The 25,766-nt window shown below is 35.7% G+C and overlaps 1 protein-coding gene and 1 long non-coding RNA gene across 15 annotated transcripts in view; one reads left to right on the top strand and one right to left on the bottom strand.

Moving 5' to 3' along the window:
- The window catches only part of zeb2a (zinc finger E-box binding homeobox 2a), a 264,051-nt gene that overhangs the window by 25,825 nt on the left and 212,460 nt on the right, over window positions 1-25,766 (bottom strand).
- LOC147842377 (uncharacterized) overlaps window positions 18,137-25,766 on the top strand; it is a 28,061-nt gene continuing 20,431 nt past the window's right edge. Inside the window, exon 1 of the long non-coding RNA XR_015499441.1 lies at window positions 18,137-18,271. This is a non-coding gene — a long non-coding RNA (uncharacterized LOC147842377). The remainder of the gene's footprint in view (window positions 18,272-25,766) is intronic.

The following is a 25,766-nucleotide window of genomic DNA, read 5'->3' as shown; positions in this document are numbered from 1 at the left end:
CAAAATAACTGCGTGTGTTAAAAGTGACTTCTCTGTGAGCTGTTTTGCATTCATTGACACCATTTTTTGCACCTAAAATATTTCTCTAACACGACCGCACCTAAACAGCCTGCTCCTTGCTCTCTGGCCATGCACTGCTGCACCATTTTATCCACCTCTGGCGTGGCTGAGCGCGATTTCCCTCCCCATATCTTTGGGTATACACGGGCCGGTCATATGTGCTGCTGCAGGGGCAAAGATGGTCTTGCCAAACACACATGCACGCTGGATGAAAGCTGTGTTCGGCAGGCCCAGGATCAGCTGGGGTGGTATTAAACATGCACAAGGTTGCCTGTGAACAACTGTCAGCGCATCTGCTGTGTTGTTTTTTAGCCTCTCTCCCTCCATCACTCCCACAGCCCCATCAATAACACTCTACTGCAAACAGCTCCTGGCTACGGCCGCGAGCGTGTGTGTACATGCGCCTCGTGTGCCGTGTGTGCCAAAACACGAGTGAATAACACAGATTATGCCCACATCCAGTTGTGTGTCTACGTGTGCATATCCATTTACGACAGTCTAACCTGTTTCATGTGTGTGTGTGTGTGTGTGTGTGTGTGTGTGCAAGTATCTGCGCTCAATATCATAATGAAATAAAGAGCCGGCTTTAAGCACATGCAAATTCAAACGTGCGTAATCAGGGCAAAATTAATTTTGCTGTTGCTGATTAGAGACATTAATTAATCTGTGTGAGGTGCGGGCCTAATCTGAAGTTGAATTAACCTCCTGTAAGATTAATTAGGACACGATAATAACATACGGCGCTGCCAGTGCAGATTACAGTAAGCCTTATTCCTTTGACTTGAAAAAGAGCCGGGCGAAACCTGAATCGCCGTGCGACTCGCCGCTTAAGAATTATTGTGGGTGCCGTCTTCTTAACTAGCTAACAGTTAGCGGGGATTTAAAGGTATTCAGTTCAAAAACTGGGTTTTGAATTTAGGTTGCTCTAGAGCTTATTCCACATTCAAAGATACTTTCGAAATGGATTCAAATGGATCGTTTGACCCTGCGGAAACGCTACACTGGGAAGTCCATTTGTGGCCAGTGCGTGCCTGTGTGCGTCTGCCAGCATATGTTTAAGGGTGTGTGCGATTGAGGTGTTCGGAGAGCTCATGTGCTTGGATCTGCGGTGTGGACTGTGGAGACCACAGCAAAAACCTCACCAGTTGCCAGCTGGCAGTGTAGGTGGGAGCCTTTTAAAGAGGTCAGTGTGAGTGAGTGTGTGTGTGAGTGAATGGGGACAGTCCACATCCAATGAGAAATAGAGCCCCCTTGGTCCAGGACCTTCAATCAGAGCAGCTCTTTCTGATGTTAATGAGGGAGTAAAACACATCTGTTCAGCACCCCCCCCCCCCCCCCCCCACCTCCCGTACACACATCCTAACACACACATACACACTTGTGTGAGGAGTTCTGTCACCTGAATAGCTTCCCCAGCAGGTAGCACACAAGGGAAGGATTCGACCCTTTATGTGGTCATTCTCCGCCCTCCCTCGAACCTTTTCCATGCCCTTTCCTCATAACTACCATTTAAAGGTCACTGACCCACGGGATCCACCGGGGACCCATATTTGGCCCTTCTGTATTGTCAAAATAGAGAGCCTGATGAATGAACTACAATATCCACAATGGTGACAATAGTGTTATCAGTGTATTGTATTGCCTTTGGGATTTATATAATAACACCAAATTAATTTGCAAGCAGAAACAGAAATAGCTACATGTATAATGATATAGACACAAATATAAATGTGAAATTAGATTGAAACATACATAAAATAAAATTGATAAGTTTGAATATTTATATATTCTTTTTTTTTTATTAAAACACCTTATGTCCAGTGTTGTGTTTGTATTTATGATTAATTAATATAGCACCGTTGTCCTGCAGGATTTAATTCTTCTCTATCAGAATCAGACAGAGCTTTATTGCCAGGTATGTTCACACATACGGGGAATTTGTTTTTGTGACAGAGCTTCCACAGTGTAACAGAATTAAAGAGACAGAATCAAAAACAGATAATAAATAAATTTAAAAAAATAGAAGTGAATGCAAATTGACAAGTGTATGTACAGGTATATTACTATATAGAGCGTTATATGTGCAGCTGTTAAGTGCAAATTGGCATTTAAAGTATGTTGTTAAATAAGTGTATAAAAAGTGTATAACAAGTAGTTATGTTTGTTTCACAATTACTATCATCAATTATTATTTCAACACATGTAAATATATGTGTATACAACAAAAAAATTATGAATATAATTTATTTAAAGCTATTAAAATATTTAAAGTATGTATAAATCACTAAAATATTGATACATGTAAAATAAAAAACAATTGTAAAATATCTAAAGAGCATATTTAATAATGCATAAATTATTTAATAAATTATTTAATTTACATGATGAAATTTAATTTACAAGGTAAAATAGCTAAATAATTAAAATATTATACAAAACATTTTAAATAAAAAATACTACAACAATATTAAACTTTATATATTAAACTATAAATATTAAACAATAAATATTTTACTTTAGAATTAATATAATTTATATAAATGAATTAAATAATGTATGTAATCTAGACTCATTTATTTAATATACAATTCTAAATAATTAAAAAATATTATAATTTCAATAATTTAATTAATTTTAAAAATCAGTTTAAATAGATTAAATATCTATCTATAAATATAACCTAATTCTAAATGCCAAATGTATATTCAAAGCAGTTTAGAATGACTTAAAAAAAAAGCAGAAGATTTAATTTAACTGTACAACACGACGAATAAGAAGATCTCCGCCGGTGTTCAGGGAGGAGGCGCTGGATTAGAGGCACATCAAAGAGTGTGAAAGTGAGCTACTTTGATGATGTTTACAGTAACACACCTGGGGTAAAGCAAGGTGCTAATTAGCTCAAGTGGATAATTAGAATGGTTTAGATTACAGGAATCAAAAGGTACTGCACAGCTTAAAGCTACAGCCTCCCTCTATAACCACTCCTTTGGGTAAACTCACTCACACACACGCACACACACTAGAGCACACATACAAATAGTCCAGGGGGAAGCCATAAACATCTTCTTGGCTCAGGCGATTATAAGACAGGCTTAGAGTGGAGAACCAGTAAATATTGAGGGGGCCATTGTTCCCTTCACTTCCTCTGTTCAGCAAGGAGGATTCGTCTTTCCCCTTGATGACACCTCCAGGGAGCACACGCGGATCATATTATCGTCTAAAACGGAAGTCGTATTCATTCCGTCGACTGTGTTAAGGCTCTCAGAAGCCACATCATTCGTAATGCCGAGGACCGCAGGGCTTTCACAGAACAGGAAAGACCCACGTTAACTCCTGCTTTGCCACTTTGTTAGGGAATCATCTATGATTTAACGCAAGGGAGTGGCGAATAAAGCTTTTACTAACAGGCTGAGTTACTGGCGTTAGAGTTACTGTACCCTGGACGGTCACTTCAACGGTGTGCGAAGCTTGATTTGTGAACAAATCCCTCTCGATAATGGCCGTCCGGAGGAACTACCAAAAACAACGGAGCATGCTCTGAAATATTAATCATATTACTGCAATTATATTCACTGCAATTGTCTATGAATATTAGGTTTAGGATTAAAAATTATTTTTTTTTCTTTTAAAAAAGCTTTTTAAACCACTTTTTAAATCCCGTCTTTCAAAATTCTCTAGCACTTTACATTTAGAGAGACTAAGACACAATCTTTCTGATAACATTGCCGACTTCCAAGCCACCTGGAAACCCTTTTTTAAATCATTTGTCAAATTTCAAGGATACCACTTTAAAGGTATAACCCAATCATAGTCTGCAAGATCACCATATTGACTGTGCCCACTGGCCTAGATATATATGTGCAACATTTTTGACCCATCTATAATATTAAGGAATTGATGTAATAAGTTTTTTTTTTTGCCTTTTCTTTTCTGTCTTAATAATTATTGTTGCTTTTTCTATTGCTCTGTGTTGCTTTAAGAAAATAAAAAAAATATAATATTAAAAAATATATATTTTCTTTTAAATTATATGGATATCTGAGTAGACTGATATTTATTAACTGCATAAAATAGTAACAAATATGATATTATTATTATTGTGGGCACTTTAAAATACTGAGATTATTTAGCATTTAAACTTTCACGAATAATATTTGGATTTATAGGTAGACTGTTCATTAAACCTTATTAACACTAGCTAATTAAACTAAACTCATGATGAAATTAATCATGCATTTCTTAGTTTATGTTTAATAGCTAAATCGAATAACTGACTATTTAAATGGATCTAAGAACTAATACATTTATTTATGTTTGTTTTAGCATAATAACTTCTATTATGAAATGTAGAAATAAAATTTAAAATATTTAAATCTGAAACATTTGTTTACTCTAAACCAGGGGTGCCCAATTTTTTTGTTATAAAGGGCCAAAAACCAAACTTGATTGAGGCTTGTGGGCCAAAGGTAAATATAGTTTCCATGGCTAATTTCCTCATTTATTTATTAATATAAAAATAACTAAAACATTGCTTTATATTTACTATAGTTATATTACTATATTTACAGTATTTACATTATTATTTACAGTTTTTATATTAAATAATAAACGTATTACAGTAAAAAACAATCTAATTTATAACAGAATGATACTAGTTGTTGCCTTGATTTGCTCGCTGATGTCCTCTGCATAGTCCTCTATCTGTCGAGTGACAGTATTTACATTTTTTTAAACATTTAATTGAAACATTTCATTTTAGTTTGCTTTTTTGTAGCTCAGCAATAAAACACAATACAGTTTATCTCAAATTAGAAATGATCTCTGTGCCTACCCATCATACACACTCTCCTCTCAGAAGGTATGGTGGGCCAAATCAAAAGTTACAATGGGGCAACTTTGGGCGTCTCTGCTCTAAACATTTATAAGCAGTTGTTTTTGTTGAGCCTGTACGAGTCGTTTTATGCAGCTTATTTCAATTTGGTGATAATGCCATATATTGGGATATTATTGCAGCAAAAACCATCATATGCCTGACATCAGGTAGTTTGTGTTGAAACCTACAGACTAAAAGAAACCATATAACTGCCCTGTAAGACGGAGTTTCTTATTTCACACCCCAATGTTTATTGTTCTTTTTCATTCGCCACAACTCTACTGTATAATTATCCCTATTATGTTCATAAACTTTCAACGCTGGCTCTGCAATTGTTGATTTTAGCCGTTGAGTAATATAGCCATGCAAAAATGCAGCTCGGAGCTTTCAGTTAAAAAAAAGACTAAATAAATACTACAATAAATAACCTGATCTGTGCATGGTCACCTCAAAAGTAAGCCGATTTCTGACCTTCTCCCAGAGTTCCATGGAAACCAGAGCTTAGACAGTGGCCAAAAATACATGTTTTCTTAAAATACAAAAGCCTGTGAAACTGTCTGTTTTGGGGAGTTTGGACTTCAACAGGTGCCAAGAAAAACCTCCACGGTCTCAAAACCTGTTATTTAAACAAGGGTGAAGGACCGTAGGTCACATTCTCCCATGGATGGCTCGTTTTCGGAGCTCTTATAAGACAGTTAACTCTTTCTTTAGCTCCCCTGAAACAATACCTTTAAGCTTCGCGAATGAAAAGTACAGAATTTTAATCACTTCCCTTTTTCTTTGTCTTAACATCTTTCAAGTATAAAGTGATAAACAGAAGATGTATGCCTGTTAAACCACAACTTTTTTTGGTGCACCGAATGTCATGGTGACTTAGTGTCAGACTTAGCTTTGTTTGTCACATATTTGCTAACGCGAGCTCTTTTCTGCCCTTGTGCTGCTCTTATCAGTCATGAGGGGAATAAGGTGTGACCTGGTAAGGGTGGTGAGTTCCACTTTCAGAGGTGTGATCACTGAGGCCCAGCAATTGAGCCAGAGGCGCTTATAGAAGGAACTTAATCAGCCTTTAGCACCTTGAGATGGGCGCTGAGCAGACGTTAACCGAAATGGCAGCTGCACCCCTTTTACACATGTGATGGACTTCAGCTTTTTTTGTACTCGTAAAGTCACGCTCCATCGACAGGTCATGTGTCGTCTTTCGTGTTCAAATGTTTCTGATTGATCAAACTGATTTTATTTCGCGTTCAACAAACGTTGTGTGTGTGTGTACACATAACCGGTTTATCTCTTACATTAAATTGTAAGCTCTTTTAAATTCTTGGTGATATATTTTTGCTTCTGGTGAAAAAAATTGTAAAACAACAACAACAAAATACATTCATGCTTCTCACATATTAGTAAAAATAAACATGGGAACATGCAATTTAAAAATAAATCATAAAATCTCTTTTTTAAAAATTGCAACTCTTATTTTTCCTAGCAAAATTGCTTTTATCTTTTAATTACATTTAAGCTGATATAAATGTCTGCCTTTAACTCAGAGTAAAAGTGTCTGCTAAATAAATAACTTTTTAAAAATATTTATTTATTGACTTTTTGCATTTACAATTTAAGGCAGGACATTACCCCTCCCCTACCGCAACCACTGCATTAAAAAATAAATAAATAAAAATAAAATATACAGTTGAAGTAAGAATTATTATTAACCCCCTTTGAATTTTTTTTCTTAAATATTTCTCAAATAATGTTTAACAGAGCAAAGAAATTTTAGTGTTTTTGACATTTTAAGGTCAAAATTATAAGCCCCTTAAACTTTTTTTTTTATATTGTACAGAACAAACCATCCTTATACAATAACTTGCCTAATTACCCTAACCTGCTTAGTTAACCTAATTAATCTAGTTAAGCCTTTAAATGTCACTTTACGCTGTTTGTCTTATTTTTGGTCTTGAAAAATATCTAGTCAAATATTATTTACTATCACCATGGCTAAGATAAAATAAATCAGTTATTAGAAATTATTTATTAAAACTATTATGTTTAGAAATGTGTTGAATTTTTTTTTTCTCTCTGTTAAACAGAAATTGGGTAAACAAATAATATAAATAATTGGGCTAATAATTCAGGAGGGCTAATAATTCTAACTTCAACTGTATATCATTCCAGACTTTCTGAGTTACAGTGAGAAAACAGAGTGTACCACATTTGTCTAGTCCATTTGTTATTATTTAACATGAGAGACATCTAAAAGAAAGAATATACAAAAGAGATGCATCGTAATATGAAAACAAAAAAACAAAAAAACAAAAAAAAAAACAGGTCATATCATGTTGAATCTCAAAACCTTCCAGATATATCAAAGTTAAAAGTGAGGGAATACACTATGTCATATTCTTTTAGTCAATATGTTATCATTTGACATGAAGGGTTTGGTAACACTCAATGAATAATGAATAACTTTAAATGTAAGTCATACAAATGCAATTGTTTATTCGGTCATTTATTTATTTGGAGTCTATGCAGATGCCGTTTAAACGGCTGGTTAAATTCACCTGTGAACATAATAATCTTTTTTAATATAAATAAATGCAAAGTTCAGATGCAAAAACCATAGAAAATTTCATTTTAAATTAGCTTTTTTTCTCAACATCCTATGCTTATGTTCAGTTATTTCACTCTAAAGGCAATGAAAAGAACTTACTCATTGCCATAAAAAGGGAAATGACCAAACTTACACACAAAAGCTTGAAAAAATTGCAGATTTTAGTAGAACATTTTAGGTGGTGTTTAGTGGTTTTTGCATCTGAACTCTTCAAATAAATAAATAAATAAATAAATAATAACAAGAAAAATTAATAATAAGGACATCTCACATCATCTCAGAGTGTCAACATTAAATAAGTCAATAAATTAACAAACAAACATATAGATTTTTTGCTTACCTATATTTATGTAATGTGTATGTCTAACATAATTACAGTTGAACTAAGCCCTGAAACCACCTTAGCGCTTTATTCCAGCTTCTTGGCATAAACAACCTGGTAAAATTGTGAGTCACTGTAAGCTTCATTTGAACTCAGATAGAGTATCACAAAGCATGTGATCTACACGCCACTGATGTGAGCTACCGTGCCTTCAAACACACACACACAGATATTTTCCTTGGGTCCTCTGCCTGTTTACCAAATATTTTGTGTTACCATGGATCACGCCGAGAAAGAGACGAACATCTGACCGAGGGGCCGTGTCACTTGATTGAGCTCAACTTCCTTTCAAATGAAGAAGAAGACCTGCAGTCCACGGAGGTCATTTCAGCATTGTCATGTCATAACCCAGGGATTTACTGTACTTTCATATCTTTCTCTGAACTGATGACATTTCTCTAAACCTGATTGAAAACAGTACTATGAGCTGGGTTGCAGCTTAGAAAATACATATGCTACTGTTAACACATATAGAATACACAGGTGACAGTAACACTTAACATGCTTACAAAAAATAATAAACAAAAATTATTTTGAGCACGAAATTTCTGGAAGACTATAACTATAGAAAGTCAATCTTTGTTGTCACAGTAATACATTTTAAAGTACAAGAATAAAGTAAAAGTAGTAAAATATGACTGATTTACTATTTTAATTAAATACACGAAAGAGGAAGAGTGGAAAACGGTAACTGTAAACTATAAAGTGACCTGAACATTGCTATTCTCTATCCCAGCAAAGAATTTTGTGTTTAATAGACGTCTAATAGACATCTAAATGTAGACAGCTTGGCTTAAACAAGGCTAAACTTGGGCTGTCAGTGAAAATCTAATAGATATCTAAGAATAGCCCAAACCTAGACTAGTCATCAACTGGACAGATTAAACAGACTTTATATGTGTAGTCATTCATTTCTGTTTATTTGGCGACCAGTCTAGTTTTGGCCTATTCTTAGACGTCTATTAGATTTTAACTAACAGCCCAAATGTAGCCTTGTTTTAACCAAGAAGACCATGATGTTTCTATTAGACTTTGATTAGACATCTTTTAAAAACAAAAAAATCTTGCTGAGATTTCTTAATATTCTTATTAATATACATGTCTTCATGCCCAAAAATGACATATCTGTGGAACTCGGGAATTTAATGTATTTTGTAGGATATTGAAGCTGCTCTTCACAATACTAAAAGTGTAAATAAAAAATAACTACAAAATAATAATAAACAGGCCCCAATATTAGTTTTAATGACAAAAAATCTACTCCTCAGACATAAATTTCATGTGTAAAAATATTTAAAAAAAAACTAGAAAATAGGTTTATTTATTTGATTGTTTTTTTAACTAACACTTTTAAAGTTTGACAACCATCCCTATTCACTTTCATTGTATAAAATAAGCATCTTCAACATTTTGTCCAGTCAAATAGACAAAAGAAAGAAAAACATGTAGACTTCGAACATGACAGTGAGTAAACTCTGACAAAATATTAAGGTGAACAAAAGAGCGTAAAAAGAAACAACAACTCCCACTTCACCTCATCATACCGATAACATTGCTGCGACAGAGTGTCGTTTGTCAAAAAGAGAGGGAAAAGGCAAACTCTGTAGCTGTGTGTCTCTGATAAGCCTTCAACACATACAGATATGAACTGCTCCGTTTGTGTGTCTACGTGAGTATGTGTGTGTTCAAGGTATTCTCCCTTTTCCTGTAACTAAATATACTCGAACACATTTTATATCACATTCATTTGCAAGAAAGCTCGCTTTGGGGAATCACCTCGCGCCGTTTCGAAAATCTAGACGCTCTTCAAACCTGAAAAGTTGCCTGAGAGAAGATGAGTCTAACGGCATACAGTATGCCCGTCTAAATGTTGGAAATGATGAAGCCATTCCGGCTCCAGCAGCCCGCTAGCCTCTCGAGGGGACGCAAGGCCTACTTCCAAAAAGCCTGAATTATTTATTGACCTAGGTGGGAGTGCTCTCTGGAAATGTTCAAACCCTTTTTGACAAAAGAAAGCAACATGTTTAATTCCTAATGTTTCAGATCAAATCAAAAACACACCAGTTTCACTTTCTCCATACATCATTTAGTAATGACTTTACAGGCAAACAGTGCTCGGTGTTATTACACTTTTGTTATATTAGAGTTCCTGATTTATGCTTTAGCCAAAAAAAAAAAAAAAAAAAAAGATGTGCCCTCAAAACACACATTCAAGCACACACACAGACACACATACAAAGCACTACTACTTGATCTTTGCCAGGTGGCAAATAGTACCTCAAGGCTCGCTGGCCCACACATCTTAATGTGTAGTATGTCAGATGTGCCGGGTTGACCCTTCACCTCTGAAAGGCTGACTGCAGGGAGCCCTTTGTTTCACATCTAACACAATTCAAACCTTACTATGTATTGTAATGTCTGCAACTAGCTTGCATTGGTCCAGGGCATAGATTCTTGTCTTTTTTTTTTCTCCCTTGTGAAATATTAACTGGTTTGTATGTGATGTAATTTATGCGTGCTGGCACAGAAGCATGCCCCGCAAGAGGAGTTCATTTTTTTGGATCTACATTTCTGAGCGCAGCCTTCACAAATCGGCACGTTTAAAAAGTTAGGAAATACAAATGGATAGCCGCTTCTATGATAATATTGTTTGGTTATGTTGCTTTCTCTTTTCCCAGTTTTTGACTAGTGTTACCGGAGGGGAGCTTAGTGCTTGAGTGCGATAGTGGTGTGCTGTAAATAAGAAAAAAAAAATGGTTGCAAAAATCTTTCTTCTTTTATGCGCTGGATATTCAAGTAAAGAGTATTATTCCAGCAGATCAAGGGAGCAGTATATTATCTGAGATTAAATGTGTGGGGCATCTGGGGTTCTTTCACCGAATAGGATTTATGCAATTATTCTATGATGAATAACACTACAAATATCACCACAGCCTCATGAATATTCGTGCAAGTCAGTGAATGAAATGATCCCATTCCGGTACAGCAGAAACAAGACCATTCGTACTCGTAGGCTTCCATTTTGCACGTTTGCGAGCATGCATACAAAACAATGCTGTGAGTCTTTTGCTTATTCTTAGACAAAAAGCAACATTTTTTTTTTTTTAACATTTCCTGTGACAAAATTTTGCAGTAGTGAAACCATTAAACTTAGCAGACCCTTGTTGATGGGCAAGTGCTGCTCAGCAACCCAGATCACGATCCACCAATAGCACAGACCCATCCACCATGCAAATCTGACCTCTACAGATGAAGTTTGACCACCCCTGCATTATGAGTTTTTTTTACAGTATGCAGCTGCAAACCTGTGTTTGATATGTATCAGTCGCTAAAAAGCCAGCGTAAGCCAACTGATAAAGGTGACAAACCACATTCAAAGATTCCTCTGCATCACCTAAATGTGTCAAACGTGCCCCGTTTCATATGTGTCTGATACAGAACAGTTGACCTTGTGAAATTTTCAATTCTTTTTCAAATATTTCACAAGTGCTGTTTAAGAGAGCCAGAGAACTTTTCGCAATATATTTTACAGAAAATCTTATTTTCTGTAGTTCTGCTGGAATAAAAGCAGATATTAAAACATTTTTTGAGATCAACATTATTAGCCCACTTAAAAAAAACAAACAAAAAAAAAAACAGAAAAAACACTGCTTGACTTAATACTTAAATAACCCAACCTGACTAGTTAATCCTTTAAATTTAACTTTAAACTAAATACTAGTACATTGTAAAACCACTAATAAAATAGTATGTCTTGTCATTAAGGCAAAAGACAAATTAAATTAGCTATGAGTAATTAGTTATTCAAACTACTATGTTTAATGTGTTGAAAAAAATCTGTTAAACAGCACCTGAGAAATATTTAAGTATATATAAGTACACCTCTCACAAATCTTTTAAATTCATATTTTTATTAGAAAGCTATACAATGTTATATTTGTGCATATACATTAGATTAGTCAATACTGAAATCAAATATGAAGCTTACTAGCAAAATTACTTATGATAACTGTCCAAAAACTAGTACACCCTAATATATATCTTATTAAAAAATGGTAAATACTAATTTAAAAAAAGGAAAAAATCAAGAAAAACTTAAAAATCAAAAAATTTAGTTGAAATTTTAAAAAGTTTTCTTTTTGTCTTTTTTTTTTTTTTTTTGCTTGAACTTATTTGTATTATCTTTCAATTTCTAAATATGTTTGGTGACTAAAATATTATTTAAATAAATATATATGTTTAATAAATCTGTTTTGTTTAAATGGTTAAAAATATTCATTTTCAAAATGGAGTGAATTAATTATGCTGAGCACTGTATATTTATATATTAGAAAGGGCTAATATTTTTGCCTCCTACAATATTTTAAAATCATATAAGTACACTGTAAAAATGCTGGGTTTCACACAGTTCCTTCATGTTGTCCCAACACAACTCAAATAAGTTAACCTAATAGTTTTTACAAATGTACCTTATTAAGTTGTCCCAAAAACACCTTAAGAATTGTGTTGTTTTAGCTCATTTTAAACAAGTAGGTTGAATAAGCAGGAAAAGTAATTTTGAGTCATATGTTGTTTCTTTAAAAAAATAATAAATGCTTAACATAAATTATGAAGAGCGACAACGTTGTTGGAATCACTTTGCTTGTGTACTAATGAAATCTTTTTCTCAGTGTTAGTAAGAGTAAAAGTGAATGTGCAAGCCAAAAGTCAATTTCAGCCATCTCTAGTTTACTAAAGATAAGATGAACTACAAATGAACGACTAATAAAGATAAGTTTTGTTTAGACCAGTGAAACGTAAATCGAGATACTGGTCTCCTCACACCTGTCCTTGAGCTTTCTGCTTACAGATAACATTTCTGGGAAACAGAACTAAAATATAATGCTTTTTTGTAAAGATGGCTATTTTCACACTTATTAAACACTTCTCTTTTTACTTTGCAAATGTCTTCCTGTTGTCCTCAGAAACCTGAACCCAGTGTGTCTGCCTTCTTTGTGCAAGAAAGATAATGTGAAACTCCAACGGGGGAATTAATTCAAGTGTTGAATAAACGGCAAATAAACGGCTCTTCAATGGAACCGCATTATACCTCGTCTAGCTCTACGCAGATGATTCGTCATGTTGATAAGTGGACAAAGACTTAGATTACCCTAACAAATCCTGCTTTGTGATCCTGTCCCCCGGTTAAAGAGGGCACAGGGAGTAACGAAGCAAAAGGTACCACCGTCTGTCAATTTGAATCAATTTACACATCAGGGAACGGCAAGCCGTGTGTCCCCCAGTGCTACCTTCACAGTGACAGATGTACGTCTCCTACATGTGACCTGAGAAAACGACCCCTAAAAGCCACCTGCCCCCTGGGCACAGTGCGGGTAATTTGTCCCACTGTTCCTATTCGACACCGTCGATGGCGATGGTTGTCTGAGGTAAGAGGAACTGACAGCCATGGTCTCCCCAGGGCAAAACTTTCCACCCAAGTGAATCGGCAGGATGAAGGTTAAATACAAAAAAAAATCTAATAAATGACTTTGAGTAGTCATTTGGTCTTCATTAATCCCCCCTCAAAAGGAAAAAAGACATTTTTCTCCTGTTCCACACCCACATGCATTTAACAGGACTATTAATGTCTGTTGCTTCACTGACAAGTCATATTTTGCAAGCAGCATGATAACTGTAAACTATCCACCTTTCCTCTTGTGCGAATTAAAAAAAAAATCTCAGTAAAGCCAAAGGTTTCAAAACTCCTTAAAAGTGTAATATTTAAATTCATTTTGGTTAAACGATATAGAATCTGTTTTGGCAACTGAACAACATTAGCATTAGCGCCAAGAGTGCCCATTGCAAATCCCTAAAGTCCAATACAGCCTTAAAAAGCTAATTGATCAAGACTAACTAGCTAATCTATCCCATGACAACGAGAACACAGATTAAAAGAGAAGAGTTGGCGGAGCAGGAAAACGTATATCAAAGTTTACAGTGGGTCATAGCGCTAATAAAAACACTGAGGAGTCAGCTGAAATGCTCTTTTGAGATGGCCCACACAACCGTTTCCCTCAGTCGTACAATAATGATCAATCTCAGTGGAAATAACTTTCACTCCCACTTAACAACAACCCGAATTTCCTCCATGCGGGCCAGTGGCCAACATTGACGATTCGTTCTCAGGCTAGCATGTAGCAGCTGGACTAAGCTAGTGAAAAAATAAGCATGCCGCCGTCATGGGTGGGGAATGTGACAGCTCATGCTCATAGCATTTTTCCCCATCCTCCTCCTTTTGATTCAACAAATCGCCATAAACTTTTCCTGTCATCGAAGTGCATTGTGAAGTGCAGCGGGTCCCAGTGGGGGAAGAGCCATTCTTGCTAGCTTTTCACACTCGTATTTTATTTCCTTATTGTGTTTGGATTCAGGCCTACAACATCCAGGTGGAGATGATTTCAAGGGAGAGTGCCAAAAATGTGCTCTAGCAGCCAGGGATGGACAGGGATAACTAAGCAAGCTCACCTCTTGGCGCTGAGCTGCCATTTTGTTTCCAGCTTTGTATAAACATGTCTTTCTTTGGAACATGTGGAACACCACAAAGAGCTCTGGTACGACAAGCACACTCTTAACTAACAAACACACTGTGCTAAATGTAAAACCTGTGCTTCGCAAGGAAGAAACTAGGATTGTACAAGGCAGAAATCGTTGAATCAGCCATCTTTAGCAATAATTAGCCTAGCACAGCTGTTTTCGTTGTCACTTCCTGATTTGTCATATGACTATGTTGAAATGCAGAAGCTGATTTTAATGTTAAAAGCAAATAGCCTCATTTTTGGAGGAAAAACCCAAACTGATGGATTTTTAGGTGTTTAAATACTTTTGAATGTAATTGATACGAATAATTCATGAAAAAGACTACATTATTTATCCACATAGGTAATAAAGTATTTAAAAAATCAAGGAATGTATGTAAAAAAGAGAAACTTTAAAAATGTATAGGGAAGTTTTGTTATTATTATTAAAATGTTAATATTTTTTATTATTAAAATGTTAATAATTACTTTATTCTAATAGAAAATCCCAATAAAATATTTAGAGCATTATATATATTGTAATTACTTATTTATTTATTTATTTGCTGAAAACAACAGATGGACAGAATAACTGATGTTTTAGTTTTTTGTTGTTGAAAATCATGGTTATATTGATAAAATAATTGATTGAAATGTTGATTTCATAATTATTCTTAAATCAAAACGTCAACATTGTGTTTGATAAAAATGAATATAAAGATTTCTGAAAACATTGCACTTTTTCTGTTAGTTCCTTCAAAAAGATCGAAATTTAGAAGAAAGAACAAAAAAAATAAAATTTTACTCAAATACATGACTATATATTGTAAATCCAGACAATCTGAGAACTTTCAAGTGGCATCTTGATGTTTTCCCATGGTTGTACTGTATGTATATAAAAGCAGAAATGTACCATAAGTTAGCTTATGTATGCAAAAATACAGAAGTCCTCATATCACAAACTGATGTGCTAAACAGTGATTATTTACACACTTTTAGCAGCAATCCAATTCACGCCAAGCTCGAAATGACATATCGCTCTCAAGGACTCGCTATCTACCTGGTTATTAGCAAGAGCTACATTTGCCTGATGAAAGTGCAGCCAAAAGAAGGCCATCCCCAGGAAAGGAGGGCTGGTCCGGGCTTCCTTTAACACAGCAGGGTCTGGTAATAAACGCTCGGCCTTTTGTTCCCCGCACAGTTGGCAGGAGGTTAGCCAACAATACAGCAGCCATAATGCCCTCTCCCAAGGGATGCTAGAGGCTAACACTGATTCTGTTACATTGAGTAGCAGTAGAAAGAAAGGCTAGGTCATGAACTACTTTTTGAATCACCTCAGCACCGAGCCATTGTTTTGTTCTCACACTAAAAAACACCCTTTGAATTTGAAGTGCCTTCTGTCATTTAGCCGGTCACATAATTGTGAACGCGTACTGCCGCGCAAGGTGTCTTTGATGCGTATTGTTTTCCAGACGTACTATTTTTAGGTGTGTGTGACTGACAGCTATCTTTGGACCGCTACAGTGGGAGACTGGAAGATCAAAAGGGCTACAGCTGTCTGAACCCCAGCTTGTCCCACAACCTTAAAGATCACCCGCCGACAAGACCTAAATTGCTGATACAATCTTCCCATAGACGACAGTTCCCTGCTGTAGAGAGAGGCCTGTGGGGCTGTAATCCCAGCAGACCCTCAGATGCCCTGAAAATTAGGCCAGAATTTGAGTCTAGACTCATGAACCCTGGTGGTGTCAGGTTGCCAGGCCACCTGAGTTAGCATGTGGCCCTTTCTCTCCGCACCAGCATGTAATGTGTGCACCTCTGCGGGGAGGTAGGAGAGGAAGGGGTCTCCGGCAAGCGTGCTCAGGTGTTTTAACAGCTGTCGACCCCTTTTAAGCTGTGGGGGTGGTTAAAAGCACTAGGAAGTGAAGGCTTGATCAACTCCAGATGTCGGAATAAGGAGCGGGGGGACGACACCTAATGAAGGTGGGACCAAAATGTCAACCCGCCACAACTCATTCCTCAGTCATGCTGGCATCTTTCTGTCTTTAGCGCCGCAGATCATTCCTTACTGAGATACGTATTACTGAGGGAGTGTTGCAGGACTGTACAGATAGGAAGTGGAGTATGGAGATCGAAACATGTTTCCAAATAAATCCTTCCATTAACACTTTCACACATACAATCACACCAGTGTGATTAACACATTTGAAACACAAGTCATCAACTGCTGAATTCAAATCTAATTTCCTACAATGGTTCCAGCTCAGGTACAAAGGTACTGTTTTCAGACAAATAACATTTATTTAAGGTTTCACGCATTCGAACACGGATATGAACTAGCAAAATATAACAATTTTAGTTGGGAAAATATAGTTTGGCACTAATTATTATTCAATTCATTTCATGTTTATTTCTATAGCGCTTTTACAATGTAGATTGTGTCAAAGCAGCTTAATATAGTAAAGTTCTAGTAAATTAAAATTGTGTCAGTCGAGTTTTCAGAGATGAAGTTTAGTTTAGTTCAGTTCAGTGTGGTTTAATTGTTACTGCTGAAAGTCCAAACACTGAAGAGCAAATCTATCAATGCGTAGCATCACATGTCCTAAACCAAGCAATCCAGTAACGAACGACAGTGGCCAGGAACAAAACTTCACCATTTGACGAAAGTGAAGGAATAAACCTCGAGAGAAACCAATTGTTATTTCTAAATAAAACTGGATGATGTGATTTATTCTCGTAAGATACACACTGTTTAGGTTACTAAAGTGTTAACTGTAGTCCTCTAACAGTTAAACAAAAACTTTTATGTATTTAGGAAGAAGTTGATCAATTATCATGTTGTATATACAGCAACTATGATCTCTCCTGCATCACTTTTACTCCATTTAAATTATGGAATACAAGTTCTTACACATATTTGAAAGTTGGAATATCAGATTTTTACAATTTAATTAGAATTTTTTACAAAAAAAAGGAAACAAAACAATATAAGCAAACTTGATAAACTTGAAATGTAGCCAAATTTAAAAGCTCATGCAGGGAGGTCAGCGGGAGTATTTAAAACTTACGTGTGTAAGGGTTAACGGCAGATTACAAGTCACATTCACCTCAACCTCAAACACCTTTCACAGTCATGCAGCTCACCGGCTGCCTTACCGATGAAATCGGCAGAGGAGTAAACATTTTGAAAATAGAAACCTGAGTGCAACTATCCAAAGCCACAGACTGGGACCTGAGCCACCGGACGATCTGCTCTTTAAATCCCGAATCATTGAGACACCAGCGCACCCACTCAAGGTGCACTCTAAAGCAAGTGCGTGGAGGACCCTTCTCTCTCTCTTTCTCTCCTCCAATGTCTTTCTTTCCCAATCAGTCCTCGGTCAATTTGACTATAGGCTCCAATTAGCAATTGCCTGCTTCTATTGTGGGAAAACAATTTGCCACTTAAAACAGGACTTCTCGAAATGCTCGAGCTGTTTTGCTTAGAATAGTTCTAAGAGCACTAGTCGCTTTTAAGAGTCTTGATAGTGCAGCAGAAATAGGGATCGGTGCGAGGACATTATCGTATCTGAAATAGAAGTGTTGCTGAAAGGCAGAATGAGTTACAGCTTTTATCTGCAAATGCTCTCTGTAATTCACACACCCATCCTCGCGAATACGCACTCACTCACTCTCTGCGCATTTCCACATTTTACTCCCCCTAAACACTCGTCCTGTTTTTCTTCAGCCACAATCCTACAAGAGGTCTGTTAAACACTCAACACATGGATGTAGGAAGCACTTGCATGTCACTTTACACGGTAAGTTTTGTTGTATCAGCTCACTTTTCAAAATAGCCTTCACTGTCAGCTTTTGTGGTATAGGTGTGGAACAGTCATACCCTCAAGAACCAAAAAAAAGTAATGGGTGAAGAGAGACAGCTTCAAAAATGAAACTTTGCGAAACGTGTGACACTGTAAGCACATGTATAGGCACAGTTACATCTGAGTATGATTTTTGCGTACAGTCATCATCTGTCTAAGTATGCATGTTCTAAGTATATACGCAATTGAATATTTGATATCTCTGCTTTGTGTGTGTTGCGTTTCATCTTGTGGTCACTTCTGTGTTCCTTGTGCTGCACAATGCCAGGAGCAATTTTGATCTAATTAACATACAAACACACACAAGACTCACTCAAGCAACTATAGCATTATTTGTTGAACTAAAAGTTGGTCTTATTTGGTAATTCTCTTGGCAGGCCATTTAAAATAAATAAATGAATAAATAAATAAACAGCAAACATTTACAGCAAAATATTTAATTGCATGTAAGAATTATATTATATTATATTATATTATATTATATTATATTATATTATATTATATTATATTATATTATATTATATTATATTATATTATATTATATTATATTTAGTTAACTATAATTGGTTCATATCTATTTTATAAACTGATATTGCATCGTCTTAATTTAAAATTAGGAATTTAAGGCAACACTTTAGTACCAACACCCCCTATTGAGCCCAGATTTATACCTGTCTAATAATGAGATATCAGTTATAGTTATTAGTGCTTAAAAATCTACATTTCTAATTCTACCTAATACCTAAACCCAACTACTACTATACTTACTAAACATAAAAATTTGATCAGACCTTAAACAAAAAATACATACACCGGTCAAAAGTTTGGGGTGATTACTGTTTTTTTAAAGTCCAGTGCTATTTTGGGGTGTCTGCCTGGATTTTGCCTGTCCAAATGAAAAAGCTTCCCAAATCCACATCCAGAGGTGTAAATTCAAAAGTTTGGTATCATAAAAACCTTTAAGTTTTAATAAAAAAAAACTGTCGGAAGTGATTAAAATAATTGTATGTGTTGTCTGTGTTATAATAAACCCCTCCAAATTTTTTTTTTTTTTTTTGTAAACTCAAATTTAAAAGTGTTCCTTATAGGTTCTGTGTGGTCTAGGTTGCTGCAATTAATATTGTTGGTTCATGCACATGTTAGTAATCATAGAAAAAAAAGAAAGATGTTTCTATCATAATCTATGCAAAAGTTATTTTATTCCAACTGATGAGAGAACGGAACCACTTATGAGGATATTGGGCCAATATGAAACTCTAAAATTTAAAGAATGCAGAAGTAAATGATGTCCCGAACCCAGTACGTTGCTTTTATTACTGTTACCAATAATAATAATAATAATAATAATAATAATAATAATAATAATAATAATAATAATAATAATAATAATAATAATAATAATAATTAAATATTTAATATTAAATATTAAATATTAAATATTAAATATAATATAAATTGTGATTTCTAAAGCATCTTGTGACTCTGAAGACTGAAGTAATGAAGCTGAAGAATCATCTTTAAAATCACTGGAATAAATGATTAAGTTAAATTATAAACAACTTTTAAACTGTTATTTTATAGTGCAATAACATCATTTTACAATTTGTACTGTATTTTTGATTAAATAAATGCAGCAGGATAAGCTTATTTTAAAACATTTTAAAATCATACTGAACCCAAACTTTTTACCGGTAGTGTACACTTGGGAATAAAAAATATGCACAGGCATTTTTATTTTTTCTATTATCTAAGTTCTAAAAAAAATATTGAACATAATAAGTTCTTTAATTTATATCCCTTAAAGTAGAACAAAAAAGTTTATTTAAAAAAGATCTGTGAAAAAAGCAAAGACAAAACTACATCATTAAATCAGAACAGTTTAACTAATTTTTCCGCAGCAACTCTAAGTTCTGGGTTATATTTTGCAGATCATTCCCAGCTTCCTTGGGGACACCTTTTCATTGGTTCCAAAGCTTGGCAAGGGAATGCATTTCTCAGCCAGGCAAATAAGGGAAAAAAAGAGAGAGAAGTATCCTAGAATTTTAGTGGGAAGAACACAGGCCCACCCACATGATGCAGGCTAGGCTGCGCTGCACATTAAAGAACAGATTTTGCACAGTTGGGAAACGGGATTTATTCATTTCCCCAGGTGGAAAGAGATATTGTTGCCTCGCTTTAAGGGGCCTGTGAAACCATACAGCTTTTATTAGAATGGTTTAATATTAATCATTCTGTGAAAAGCAACTTCATGTTTCATAATGTTATGTCCCTTATATACAAAAAGACAGATATTTCCACTTGAGAGAAATCTACTTTGAGAAAAATAAAGAAATCCTATACTTATAACTGAAAGCTAGCAGACTAAGATAAATTATGCTCATGGTGTGTCCAATAAACACTCAAAGTTTGTTTGTTTAGAGCATTATTTATTTATATATATGTTTACGGAAGCTTCTATTGGACTCAAACCACAGCCAGTGATTAAAATTAAGAATAAAGAAACAAACGATTTCCTGAAGTCGCTTGTTACATTTCCAACTTAGAAGAAGAGGGAACTTTATGCTGGTAAACATCTAATAATAGACAACATAGCTCCACACAAGCAGAGATAATTATCATGTACAAACAGCTGGATGTGCAATATAGACTTCACAAGGAACTGAAGAGTGGTGAGGCTGCTTATCAAGGATGAGTCAAATAATTAGCAAACTCTATTGCAGTTGTGACTTTGTAACGGAGCAGCAGAGGAAACACAGTAAAGAGGAAGTGCAAAGCTGTAGACAACAAAAACACTGACTTTCAGCTTGTGGGAAATGTGCATTTAGATAAAGATGTTCTTACCTGTGTCGATGAACAGATGAGATGATCAACAGCACCGAGAAAGAAAAAGGAGAAATAAAGAATTAGTACACAGATTTTAAAAACTGAAATTAACTAAATTATTATTAATTTTGTAAATATATTTAAAGTTTATTTTGTATTCATTTATGTGCATATTTTTACTTATATATATTTTTTATTAGGGATGTCCAAATCCAATCACGTAGTTTTAGACTTGATTGGAATCGGACGATCAAAATAAGTCATATGTGAACCATATATATATATATAATGTCCATTTTTTTTTTTTAACACATCTATAGTTACACATCTATAGTTATACATCTATCGTTATGCGGAGACACAGAGTTAACCCTATTTCACACAGAAAGAGCAACGCCTGCAGCATGACATCACTTTGTTACAGAGACAATATTGGTTAAATTCCTGCAAAGTAGAACACAAAATCAGTTTAAAGCTGAAAGCGCGTGTAGGTCTGCGGGTTTGGAGGTATTGGTGATGAAGACAACATTGCCACAGCAAACTGTAAGATATGTAAACTTGGGATTGCCTGCTGGGTATTTTAAGTTGAGATGCTTGTTTTTATATTAGATTATTTTAGATTTACTGTTGCACTAAAGTCCAAAAGTGAAGAATTTATGTTATTTATTACTTGATTGTTCAAGCTACCTCACAGAAGAGTTGTTGAATGTTAATATAAGGTGAATTAAATAAAACATAAGGAGCATCCTGGATCTGTTTCTTCGCTCTACTTTATTCTTTTTATGTGTTATAGAAATATCGGATCAGGTTTCTGCATCGGTAGACACTCAAAATCAAATGAATCAAGGGTATCAATCTGATCGGGATATCCCTAATTTTTACATTATATTATTTTCAAACACTTTGTTACCATTGTATAATAGTAATCTTCATTTTCAAGGCAATATAACATATGTGACCCTGGAAATATGTTACATTGGTATAAAGCAACTGAAAATATGTTGTATGTGCCAAACGTCATTAGAATATTAGTTAAAGATGATGTTCCATAATGATAATTAGCAAATATCCTATTCTAGCTATACCAACACCTAATGTTTGGTTAGTGGTATGCATTAAAATGCTAACTTAATTTAAAAGGGGATTTTCACAGTATTTAGACTTTTGTTTTTGTATATCAGACAAATATTGCCATATTCCAAAACATATATGAATGGAAAGCTTTACTTAGATAATGCATAAATTAAAAATTCTAAATAATTGACCCTTATTACTGGGTTTGTGGTCCTGGTTCACATATGACTTATTTAGATTGTAGGTTGACAGATACATTGTCCTCCTCTCTCACATCACATGAAAACATTTCCTGACAGGTTTGCCTCTTGCTCCAGGGACTGTTCGAAAAAAAATAATTACTTTTCCTTCAATCGGTTTCAATAGTAACTGTAGACATAACCAGATCTTAATGAATGACCTTCTGGTCTAGTGCACGTACACACAACTAACATGTTAATTACTGTCTGGTATTGCTTGAATCAATTTGCATTTAACCTAGATTTCCAGTTGACAGATTTCACCATGTGATTGGCATGGTCAATATGAACTAATACAGTCTACCTCAGTTTGACTTCTGCCTCTGACATGTTCACAGTATTGAAAGATGTAATGTTTTCTTGCACAAACAACTCATTATATAAAAACATAACAAACGGATGAGTTAGGAAAACACACAATTTCTTGCTCAAGTGAACACTTAATGCTCTAACAAAACTAAACCATGAATATGTAACATTCTTTACTGAATTAAATTCATTCCCAGTTTATTTGTATAGTTCTTTTTACAGTATCATTCCCAAACAGCTTTGCATTATTAGATTATAATCAAAATCAGAAAGATTAAAGTGTTGAATATATGATAGACAGTACAGTGGTCAGTACACTATATAGTGTACATCCCCAAAAAAAGCGATATCTATGTATATAATATATTGTCGATGAAGTGATCTGATCAACATAATGATTAAGAACAATTTGAATACTGTGTATTGCTTAAGAGTATTTATTGGTAACATACATCACGTGGATTATATACTGTTAATCTGTGGGTTATATGCCTTCCCTCAAGCTGTTCATAACAAACCAGACATAACCCACAACACTATGGTCTCACTAATTCCCATGTCTCAGACATGCAAACAAAAGACCCCCTTAGACAAGAGGTATGACCCCCACCCTGGCCTAGTGGGTCACCTATTTGTGCCTCCGCGTTTTCTTTCCCACGCCAACCTCACACTCATTAGGCCCTGCATAAGGGAGAGTGTCTGCGAGGGCATTAGTTTCAGGTGAACTGGTTGCCCCAGAAAGATTCTTCAATGCGTCTTGACTGCCCACTTCCTCCACCTCCCATCCCATCCAGTCCATCCCGTCTCCTGTCTAACCCCACATTGTTTATTTGTTTATCTGCATCCTTGGTTGCCAGACAGAAAGAGCTGTTCCATCAATTTCAGCAGTGACTGCCATAAACAAACGACTCATCGTGTATAGTAACACATACACACGACACTTATTACAGCCCTAGCAGACAACAGGTCTACTTTTGCGCGATCATAAGATGCAAAGTGCATCATTTTAAAAGATGCTGATATTTTATCCAATTTGCTTTGGTTCATTTTGGATGAACAGTATATCAAAAGAGCCAAGTTCAAATCAATGCAACAGGAAGTTCCCCGTGTACTGTAATGGCTCATGTCAGAATGCCTAATTTAGGACACAGCTGAATCTCCACCCTTGAGTGTTTTGTAGAAGACGTCAGCAGACCTTCTCATTCTTCACAGAGAGGTGCAGTTATCACATAACCTGTGGAAAAGGGTGGGCGCCATCCCGGGTCTTTAATTAAAAGGGAGAGACTGTAAGCAAACTCATCCTTTTAAATGTTTACAGATGGCCGTGTGTCAACAGCTCGCTGCTGATTGCCGTCAGTCGAGTAGCAACAGACAGCTGGAGCACGCTGTTTCCCTCAAACATTTAACTGTAGTTATCTTATGTGGTATGACTGTTTTATGCCACTTCTTATGTTGAGGAACATTATGAATGAGTAACTGTTTCAAACATAAAGCTGCAGCTTTTGGCCAAACAAGCTGCTTTCAAGCAAATATTTGTAACCGAGCAGCTCGAAAACACATGTTTCCTTCTCACCTCAGACTATTCTGTGTTAGTCAACTCAGACTCACAATAAGAAAGTCCGTCCAAAGACATTCGCCCCTGGAGTCATGGGAACTAAATGTAGGGCTGGCTTGGGAACTGTTTATGCGACGCAAATGCGGTGTTGACAGTATGCTTAGCTGAAAGAAAGGAAAATGGAGGTGAAAAGCAGCAACAAGTGAATAAGGGTAAATAGATTGTGTAGACAAATTTATAGATAACGTTCACGGTCATTTGCTTGGTTCCTGGAACATTTTTAGCACTTGGTTTTTGTTGGCTCTGCTAATGTAAACTACTCTTCCTTGAATCACATGAAATGAGAAGTTATTGGCCGGTCCCGAAGACATCAGCTGCCCTTACATGACATGGGATTTAAACACAAAAATCTAACCAACAGGACTTGGTTCACAGCGCCCGCCGCAAAAATGCAGGGATGTACTGTGGTGTATTTTTAGGGAGAACATGGAAAATGAAAATGGTAGTGCTCTCTGTGGCTTCTCAGAGCTCTTCGCCTCCAGGGACAGTAACCACCCATTCTAAGGAAAACAACATGTACAAATACAATGTCTGAAGCAGTGACTCGTCCAACTTAAAATGAGCTGGCTTTTCAACAACAAATATCTCAGCAAACAGCAATTCAGTTCCACCTATTTCATCTCTATTCTGTGCTGTTCTGTCAAGCAAAGAATTTTTGAGATTACGAAAAACAGTCAATCAGTGTGCAATTATAGTCTTTTTCCCGAAAATAGATCAGTGGCCACACACACACACACACACACACACACACACACACACACACACACACACACACACACACACACACACACACACACACACAAAAAATAAGTCTGATGTGGAAAAATAGAGTTGAGTCCCCTTCTCACGTCATTTATCATTACACTGGCCCTTGACCCTGTTGCATCTGCTCTCTCTAGGGGTGAAGTGCGCAAACAGTCAAAGGTGTTCGTCACAACTGATGCTATACATTTCTATTGACTGCATCACATCTGAAGAAATATTATTAACAAATCTCACACTGAGCTTCTGTGTGGTTATTTGAACAGCTCCCTTGGCAAATGAGTCAATCACCGGTCTGAGTAATCTTGTTACCTGTGAAATGCATGCATGCCACTTCTATTGGCACAGAAGTGCTGAAAAGGAGGCTTAGCTCAGGCAAAACAAACTAGGCTATCAAAAGAGCCATAACTGTCTGACTGGCTATGATTTTGTTTTGAAGACCCTTAAAGGACATCATGCTCTGAGGAGCATTTCACATTGCAGATATAAATATTCTTGAAGGATGACTAAGCAAAAGTGAACACCTTTTGGATCTGACTCTGCAGAAAACGCTGGGTGCTCTTGGGAATTAAAGCGCACCTTCTTTTTCTCACCCTGGCGGTTTACACTG

Source organism: Danio rerio, chromosome 9, assembly GCF_052040795.2.
Source record: "Danio rerio strain M-AB ecotype USA chromosome 9, GRCz13ab, whole genome shotgun sequence".
Classification (NCBI taxonomy): Eukaryota; Metazoa; Chordata; class Actinopteri; order Cypriniformes; family Danionidae; genus Danio; species Danio rerio.
Note: the sequence above shows the minus strand (reverse complement) of the source record. Positions and strands in the feature narration are given on the sequence as shown.